The sequence below is a fragment of the Panthera leo genome, chromosome A3 (assembly GCF_018350215.1).
Source record: "Panthera leo isolate Ple1 chromosome A3, P.leo_Ple1_pat1.1, whole genome shotgun sequence".
NCBI classification, from domain to species: domain Eukaryota; kingdom Metazoa; phylum Chordata; class Mammalia; order Carnivora; family Felidae; genus Panthera; species Panthera leo.
In genome coordinates, this window is record NC_056681.1 from 96,560,307 (window position 1) to 96,569,987 (window position 9,681).

Consider the following 9,681-nt stretch of genomic DNA (forward strand, 5'->3'; position numbering starts at 1 on the left):
AATCATGGAGAAATATACCTACAGAGGAGAAAACACAAAAGAGAGTCTTGGAGAAACAGGACCAGAGACAGTGAGTTGAGCCACTCTTGCAACCCTCTCAACCTCTGTACTCATATTTACACCAGCCCATATGTTTCTACATGGTTCTGTGTATTAGAATGAAGTTGCCAGCTTCCCACATGTGACAGCATCTAAACTAACATATAATCCTTCTATGACTTCCTTTTGATTTTAAACAAAAGTCTAATAGATGGCATTTCAATCTACTTTGTATTTCCCCAAAGTTTCCAAATTTTCTGTCAACTCAAGGCTTTTTCAAATGACACTACTTTGGCTTGTAACTCCCTTCCTGATGAGTCTGTTCTTGACTAAGTCCCACCTGATCTTATAGTTTCATCTAAGATACATTTTTTAATTCCTTAGTTAACTCCCACCTTTTCTACAGACTTTCCATGGAAACCAGGCTTGTTCTTAACAAAACACCGAACAAAATAAGATCCTACAGACCTGAGGTTTTACTATATAATCTCTTGCAATGGTTTAACACCATGCACCGTCATCATCAACCTAGTATCCCTTGCTCTAAGCATTGAGGCTAGAATACTACAGCATCTGAGATGCTGATACTAAATAATACTGAGAAAAAAATATATGTAACTGAATGAGTGGATTATATATGCACATTAGAAATTAAAATTTTTGAGTTGTTCAAGTTTGAATCTATAAATCTATGTTATGGTTAGTTACTTGAATTCAGCAGGAGAATTGCTTCTTTTATACAATTTAATACACTCTGCTCTCTCTGTCAATACTGGATGATGCTTCTGACAGCAAGGAAACTATTGCAATACTCCATTCTTAGCCTTTAGTTAATTTATGTTTCCAGTGGCAACATGAGTGCTCCAAAATTTTTAGGACAGTCACCAAGATTGTGTGCTGATAGATGTTCAGGAAGATGTCACCACTAATATCTCTAGAATCTTCAGTAGTGACAGGCAAGTACCCAATACACAAAATAAGTTGTGCATGTATACAATCTAAAATATGTACGTGATTAATCTTCGATATCTTGAAATAGCAACTTTATTTCTTTTGCAGTAAGTGCTTTCATTGAGTGAAGTCCTATGCTACAGGTTGATTTGTAAATGTTTATTAGGGCAACAATGAAGTAAACTGGTTGAACATAGGAATTAGACATTTCTGAATAGGAATTGCCCTCTACAATTTGCACAGTCTGTAGCCTTGGATAAATAAGTTTGTTTCTTCTTCTAAAATATGAGCTTGTGTTGGCACCTGAGTGGCTCATGACTTTAGCTCAGCTCAAAACCTCACGGTTCATGAGATTGAGTCCCTCTCTGTGCTCTGCACTGATAGTGTAGAGCCTGATTGGGATTCTCTCCCCCTCTCCCTGCCCTTCCCCCACTTGTGCTCTCTTGCAAAATAAATAAATTCCCATTTAAAAAATAAAATATGAACTTGCGATTATTATAGATTTTTTCTAAGCACTAGAAATAATATATATATATATATAATATTTAGGACAGTTCCTTCTAAATAATAAGCTTTCAATAAAGAGTGGGTTTTGTGATTATTTTGCTTGCTGCTGCTGTTATTATTAAAGATTACTATTCAGTTAAAAATAGTTGTTGTCTTATAATTTTTAATATAATCCCAATATTTAGTTTAAAGAAAATGTAATGAAAATCACAGTTTTAGGGGTTTGTAAAGACCCATTTTTAATTAATGCCTTTGACACTGGTTGTTTGATCTAAGGAAAGTTACTTTAATTATTTGAGACTCAGTTATTTCATCTGTAAAATGGTCGTAATTCCTACTTAGAAGGATGTAATGCGAAAACACAGGTGAAATGCATGTCAAAACAGTGTCCATGCTAGTTTCTTCCACTTTCTTCCTCTTCAATCTGCTTCTTTCTCTCACAACCAAATCTCACCCTATCTTTGTATTTTTGTGTAAAACTCCTTACTCCTCCAGTTCCTAACCTCACGCATTTTACAAGTAGCTTAAATAAAACAAGGATACATTTTGGTTTCAGTTTGACAGCCGAGATGTCTGGTTCTGTTAGTATTTGCTTATCTTTATGAACATGTGGAATATTAAAGATTAATATATATATATATATATGGAATCACTGTCCATTAACCTTGCATGGCAAGCAAAGACAAGAGTAACAAATGTTAATAGCTTACTGAAAGCTAAACTGGGAAAGAAGTCCCAGTACTCATCTTGGTTAACTCTCATCTAATGTAAAACAACAAAATTTAGGGAAAATAAACAAATTTTATTAATACTAGACATTTCATGAATGTGTCACTTACATAAAGGCAAGAAAACTCATGAAATAATTATTTCTTCAAATAATAATACAAAATAACAAAACATACATACACTATAACTACAACAATGTAAGCATATTAAATTCTAAAAATATAGGGGTGCCTGGGTGGCTCAGTCAGTTAAGCATCTGACTTCAGCTTAGGTCATGATCTCACGATTCCTGGGTTCGAGCCCTATATTGGGCTCTCTGCTGTCAGCACAGAGCCTGCTTCGGATCCTCTGTCCCTACTCTGTCTGCCCCTCAGCCCCTACTCTTTTGCTCTCTCTCTCTCTCTCTCTCTCTCTCAAAAATAAATAAACATTTTAAAAAATTCTTTAAAAAGTTAGAAAGGAAATGAACAAAAAATGAAGAAATTGTGGGCTAATATAAAAGAATTATGATTTTTCTTTTAAAATTTATATACTATTGAGATATTTCTGCCAAGATACAAAAATAAAATGAAAAACTAAGATATTCAGTGTTCAAGAATTTAAAACTGTGAAGGTAACTAAACTTTATTTTAATTGGATGGGCATGACATAATCAGCTATGTATTTATAAAAGATGCTCTAGCTGAAATATGAAGAATGGGTCTGGGGCTGAGAACTAGAGTTGGTATGGAAAGAAAAATGGGTTTTCTCATAGTCTGTGAGACAAATAATAATGGCGATGGGAATACAGTCAGAAAGAACTGGATGAATACATTTAAAAGACAGAATTGATAGGACTTTCTACAGGTTGTTTCTGGGAGCTTTAAAAGAGGAAGCAAAGTTCTTGAGGTGTTATTTACTAACAAATCCACTCTTAAAAAATGGTAGGCATATTCAAGAATTTTTCTTTATACTTTGTAAGATTTACCATGCAACCCTTAAGTGGAGATATTGATTAGACATTTCCATATGAATGGAAACACATACAATGGCTGGAATATTTTATTTGGGATTTTTGTTGAGACTGTATAAGATATCCTAAAGGGAAGTGATATTGATAGCAGAAACTAGGATTAATTTCATGTACTGAAGCACCAGCTTTCCAAAAATCATACTACTGAGGTGAACTGCATCAGTGTTAAGGCTCAAGTACTAAGTTCCTATTCAGTAACATTTGGCTGGTGAAGAAATCATTCCCCATCCTCAGCTTTTATATTTGGCTCTTGGTAGAACACTAGGGTAGGCTTCCGGCACAGTCACAGCCATCACCTATCATCATCAAGTTCCTCAGTTTTCCCTCAGGAAGTCTTTGACAGAAGCTGATGAAATTTTATACACATATATATACATACATACATATATATATACATATATATGTATGTATGTATATGTATGTATATATCTCCCAGGAAAACTTTCAATGAACTGCTGCTCTCCAGCTCCTAGCTTTCGATTTCGTTTATCTGCAATGATAAATCAAAAGCCACCACAGAGTAGTGAAAAGAACAGGCATTCAATAAACAGACAGACCCATTTTAAGTCATGGCTCTACTTCTGGATGAGTTATTCCATCAGTCTTACTCATCTACCTCGTGAACATTAAATGTAGAAATGTGCACAAGTATGCCCAGCATATATTAGGTGCATGATAACTGTTACTTTCCATTTTCCTGCCCTGTAATGAACAGTCCTTACTGTTTTTATTTCCTTCTTTCCTGTGTTTCTCTGATCACTGTCTTCCTTTCCTCCCAGTCCTGGAGTGCCTACTGCTCCAACTTGGTACATTCCTTGCATCTAATTCCAGCTGATTTTAGATTGGGGAAAATCTACTGTGGGATCAGTGTATGCACATAGATTGCTGTTTGTTTACCACGTAAAGAGATATAATTACAGTGTACAAAGAATTTGGGAGGGTTTAGTAATCAAAACTCAATTTAAGAAAATAGAGTGAAATAATGACAATCTGTGATTGCATAGGAAGAAGGGGGTTCTGGAAAGCCCTGCACTAATAATACTGCATATTAGTATAGACACTTTTGCTTATCAGAATGCTGCATATCCATGATTTTTATATTACTTACAATAACCTTAAGAAGTAAGAAGAGATGATATGACTGTCATTTTAAAGATAAGAAGACAAGGCTCAGGGAATTTAACAGGCTTAGAGGTTACCCATGGTGGTTCCAAAAAACCTGAATTCCAGGCCAGGATTTCATTAAACCAGCTGTTCCTACAAATTAGTTATATTCTCCAAGGTGCTCAGTTGTCTTCTTGAGAACAGCAAGATTTCTTTAATATTTGTTCCATAGATAAAGTTATGAGAATGTATAGCTTATCCAGCATAGAGAAATAATTGGCAGAATTGGGGTGAGAATTCTGTTCTCTAATTCAAAGCATATCTAATACATCACTTTGCTCAAGGTACTTTTTTTGGGGGGGCCTGAATGCATAGGAATGGTGGTTTGGTCCAAATAAAATATCTTAGTGGCTGCATGGGAATGATAGAGGAGAGTAGATAAGAAAGCTGTCAAGTCTTAAAATATTCTTACGGCCCCTACAAGTGTATGAGCAGGTGATGAAGATATTGTGTCAGCAGGATGAAAGTTCCAAGTGAAAGGCTATGGCATATTTATAAATTATAGTGGATAAAATATATGAGTGGTCCATGTAAGTAGTTTTAAGATAGCTGAGATTGGTGTCCGGAAGTTGAGTACATACAGCTTTTTTAATAACCCAGATGGATTACAAAAAGTAGTGGGAATGCCTAGGAAGGAGTCTGTAGAAACATGGTAGAAGGATCATGTAAGTACTTGACTAGATGTTGAGGGATTACAGGCTGAGCCTCAATGTTTGTATTGGTCAACAGGTAAATATTGGTGCCATTCTCCAGGGTGTTCTCCACAAACACTGCCTCAGAAACTTTTCACTAAACATCAGTTGAAAATAAATCAGTAACTCTTTTGTTCTCAAGTTTGGACTACTAGGGTCACGTGAGTTACCAAGTTACCAAATTAGGGTATAATTTATACCAGCTAAGAAGCTGGTCAGTATGTCAACTCACCTAGGTGATAACATTTGTCATTTATTTTCTGTGAGTACAAGCTATATATTGGGAAAAAAAATTCCACTCCATACCCAATAAATACAGGCAGAGTTATTTGAAAAACATGGATGAGTGAAGTTATGATAGGAATAAAATGTTAAAAAATATTTTCTCCATCCCCTGAAAAACTGTCACAATAACAGAGGATATATATGCTTTTATCATACATTTCTTTTGGTTAATAAACCAACAAAAACTGGGAACTCTGAGGACAGTATCAATGCAGACAATAATTTGAAGAAAATAACAATATTTGTTATCTAATTCATTAAACAGATGTTTAATAAGCGCTTACTGTGCCCCAGGCATTATAGTTGATATTGGATATGGTTTTATACACACATTGATATATATGTATATGTGTGTGTGTGTGTGTGTGTGTGTGTGTGTGTATTATCTCAGACTGAAAGTATTATGGTCTAGTGAAGAGACATATATATAAAACATAAAAGAAAACAAATTCTGTAAGAAATTTTCAGATGCAAATTTCTCCCTCAAATGAAGGCACAACAGGATTTAGCTGTGCCTAGGGAAGTCAGGGAAGAACTCATAAAGTGTGGTTTCAAATGAATACTTGAAGAATGAACAGAAATTTTCTGAACTACAAATGTGTGTATCTCACACATTACAGAAAAAAAGAACGTATGTCAGATTGCCGAAGAAACATGAAATTCAAGATTTCTGGAGGCAATAACAAAAGTTAGGCCGGTAGAAGAAAAATAATAACAGGCATATAAGCCAGACCAAACCATGAAGGGTCTTACAACATGTGCAGATACATTTAAATCATGTCTTGGAAGCCATAGGGAGATGTGGATGAAATGTAAGAACATGAATAACATTAAAAGTGTCTCAAAAAGTGCATTTTTATAGCGCTGAAAATAGATGAGTTGTGGGATGAGGAGAGCATCCTGAGAAATGGGATGAGGTTAAGGAGTCTTTCACTCTAACTCTAGGTAAGTAAAGATAAGTGCCTGAACTGAGGACCTGGCCACGAAGCTGCAAAACAGAAAATATATTAGGTGGGTACAATCTGAATAGACTGACTTCCTTTGCTCTAAACAGAGAGATAAGTAATAATGTCTGACAGAGTTATGGTACCTGAAGCAGGCATGGGGGAGATATGAGACATTTAGATTTGTAGCTGTGTGGATATTACTGGGATCTCTTTTCTTTTTCAGGACCCTAAATCAAAACTTAAGTTGCAGAGTGAAGAGGTCATTGAAGAAAAAAAATAGGTGAATTATTTAGCACTGATAATTGCGCATTTTATTTTAAAGACAATCAATTCATCAACTTAAATGTAATTTAAATTGCTTTGCTAAATTATTGGGATATCATTGTTAATGCAAAAGCTCCATTGCATAATGTGATAACATTATAGTGTCAAAAAAACTACATTGTTTCCAGTATTATGATACAAATGCCTTCATTTCAAGGGAATTATTATATATTACTTTAGCTAACTACTATGGGATGCTATTCAAGACATAAGTGGGTCATATAGCTGTTACTGTCAGGATAGAAAAACATAAATGAAATTCTTGTCTTAAATCTCCTTATGCAGATCAAATATCACAGTGTTCTGGAAGTGTCTTAAAAAGCAAGAGTTAGAGGAAGAGTTACAGAGATGACAGAAAGTTAAAGAAGCTTAAGTTGCAAGAACCCTTACTTACCTGAGCCCCCTTACAAAAAGTCTTTGCAACATGTTCACTTGGTCATTAGTTGTAAAATTTGACCAACTATGATATTTTAACCACAATCAGTTAAGAATGGGCCTTCAAAATACTCATGTCCCCCATCACATTTGCTCTCCTATAAGGTGGTACAGTGGCTATTGTCATTAAGGGGTGGACTAAAGTGAAGTTGCATGAAATAGTGAGACCAAAGAAGACACCATAAGATGCATGATACACCAGTACAATATGACATCAACAGCAACTTGTTAACAAGTGACATCAATTCAAAGAACGTTTAGTCACTGACAGAAAACTTGAAATGCCCGAAACTCTCAAAGCTCATCTGTGAATGAATTCCCTAAATTTGACAAGGATCCTAAAAATTTTCATGACATCACCAGTACTGACTTGTGAAGTAGAAAGATGTAAATGAGAATGAATGAAAGAATGAGTGAATGAATGAATGAATTAATGAATATGAAAACCACAATAAAGGAATGACTATATTTCTTTTCTGGATAGATAATCGTAAAAGGTTATTATTGTATGAAGGGTAATTTTTCAGCCAAAAAAATGCAGGAAGGAAGGAAGTAACATAGCGCATTGTCAGGCTATTATTGAATTAAAAATATTATATTATTCTATGAATATTTCATTATCGGCATTTGTCAGCTTAAAATGTATAATTTGTCATTATTACAGGTTATAAATAAATATTGTTTCATAATTAAATTTGTTGTTATTATTTTGTATTAAAAAGGCTTCCAAAAAGATATGAGCTTCAGGCCACACAAAACACTGTAATATTCCTCTTAAGATTCCCAGTGACAAACAGACAGCTGTTCAGAAAATTGTTCAGGGAGTGATTATGGTTGAGTGAGCAAAGGTTTGAGGAGTTAGTGACTAAATGTCAAACAAAGTGAGGAAAGACAGGGAGCATAGTGTCCTCATCCTGTTGTTAAGACTAAGGCAAAGCAAATTCAGGAAAAGAGAAATCTAAAAAAAATCATCTTCACTCTATTACTGAATGTTTGACTGTTTATGTTTATCACTAATAGCTTCATAAACTATTTGGGCACAGAAGTCGACAGATCTGAAGACTGGAGAAAGAGGAGGCCAATCTGTGCAAGACAAAAGGTGAAAAGTCTATTACCTTTCCTCCTGATCCTGAGAAGGAATCAAGAGAGGTAAAAAAGCGAAAGGAGAAGAAGAAGGGGAAGAATAGGGAAGGGACATGTGTGGAGGAGAAATAAGAGGGGATAAAATAGTAGAGATAAGTTGTACAAGGTGAGAAATGACAGCAAAATTCTCCCACAATATGGATGCTGAAAACTATTTTAAGAATGGTGGAAACTTCTGTTCTATCTGAGTAATATATTGTTCACACAATAAAAGTGTTATCTTGGGGTGCCTGGGTGGCTCAATCAGTTAAGCATCAGACTTGATTTCAGCTCAGGTTATGATCTCACAGTTGGAGCCCCACGTTGGGCTCTGCACTGACAGCACACAGCCTGCTTCAGATTCTCTCTCTCCCTCTCTCCCACCCCATAGATAATAAATAAATAAATAAATAAATAAATAAATACATACATACATACATACATACATACATAGGCTTAAAAAAAAAAAAAAAAAAAGAAGTGTTCTCTTTCTTCCACCCAACCCAATTCTTTCTTCACTAAAATGCCAGTGAAGTCTACTGTACTCAAAATGCATATTATTATATTTTTGTTTCTTTTTAACTAAATGAATGGTTGGATTTTACATGTCGACTGGAACAGAGAACTCTGCAAGGAAGAAGTAACCTGGGAGGAAGAAGAGGACATGAGAATATGTGAAAGTTGAGGATTTTTAGAAATGGGCAGGCTATAGATCTCTGCAGGCCACTGAATTGAAGGGTTCCAGACTTTCTGCCCAGATATTCATAGGCAGAGAATTGGGATATCAGAAGTCTATGCTATCTTCTCCCTGACAGAGGAAAAATAGAAAAGAAAAAAAAAAAAAAAAAAAAAAGGGAAAGAAAAAAAAGAAGGAGGAAGAGAGGTAGAAGAAAAAGGATGAAAGGGACAAATGATGTAAAAAATAATGAAGTTACTACAGGAAAGAAAGAAGAATGTGTTCATCTGCATGTGAACTTCTCATAAGTATCTCAAACTCAACAGAACAGTCTTCATTCTTCTACCACCAAGGCAACTTCTAAAACCTCCACCCTAAGCCAAGTGTAAGCCACTGAAGGAGGGCCAAAGGGCAAAGTATATGGTAGCATTGGCTTTAAAGGAAAAATCTGTGTTTAGGAATGAAAGTGTAATGTTTTTTGAAACAGCACTAACTACATTTGATTTGAGTTTAATGCAGAGTGTAAAAACCAGCAACTTCCACAAAAGAAACCAAAGGACAGGGAGAGGTTATAATTTAGAAAATCTAGTAGAAGGATAATATAATGAGTAAGGTAAAGGTGTGGAAAGAAATATTTGTGATGATACTGGAGTTTTCAGAGGGCATTGAGGCAATAAGTAGCTGTGGGCTACGGGAAAAGCACATTTTTGAAAGATTACTCTGACAACGTGTTAGATGGCTTGAAATTGAGGTTGGTATTATAAGACTTTAGAAATCATTCCACTAGGAAGGATGAAA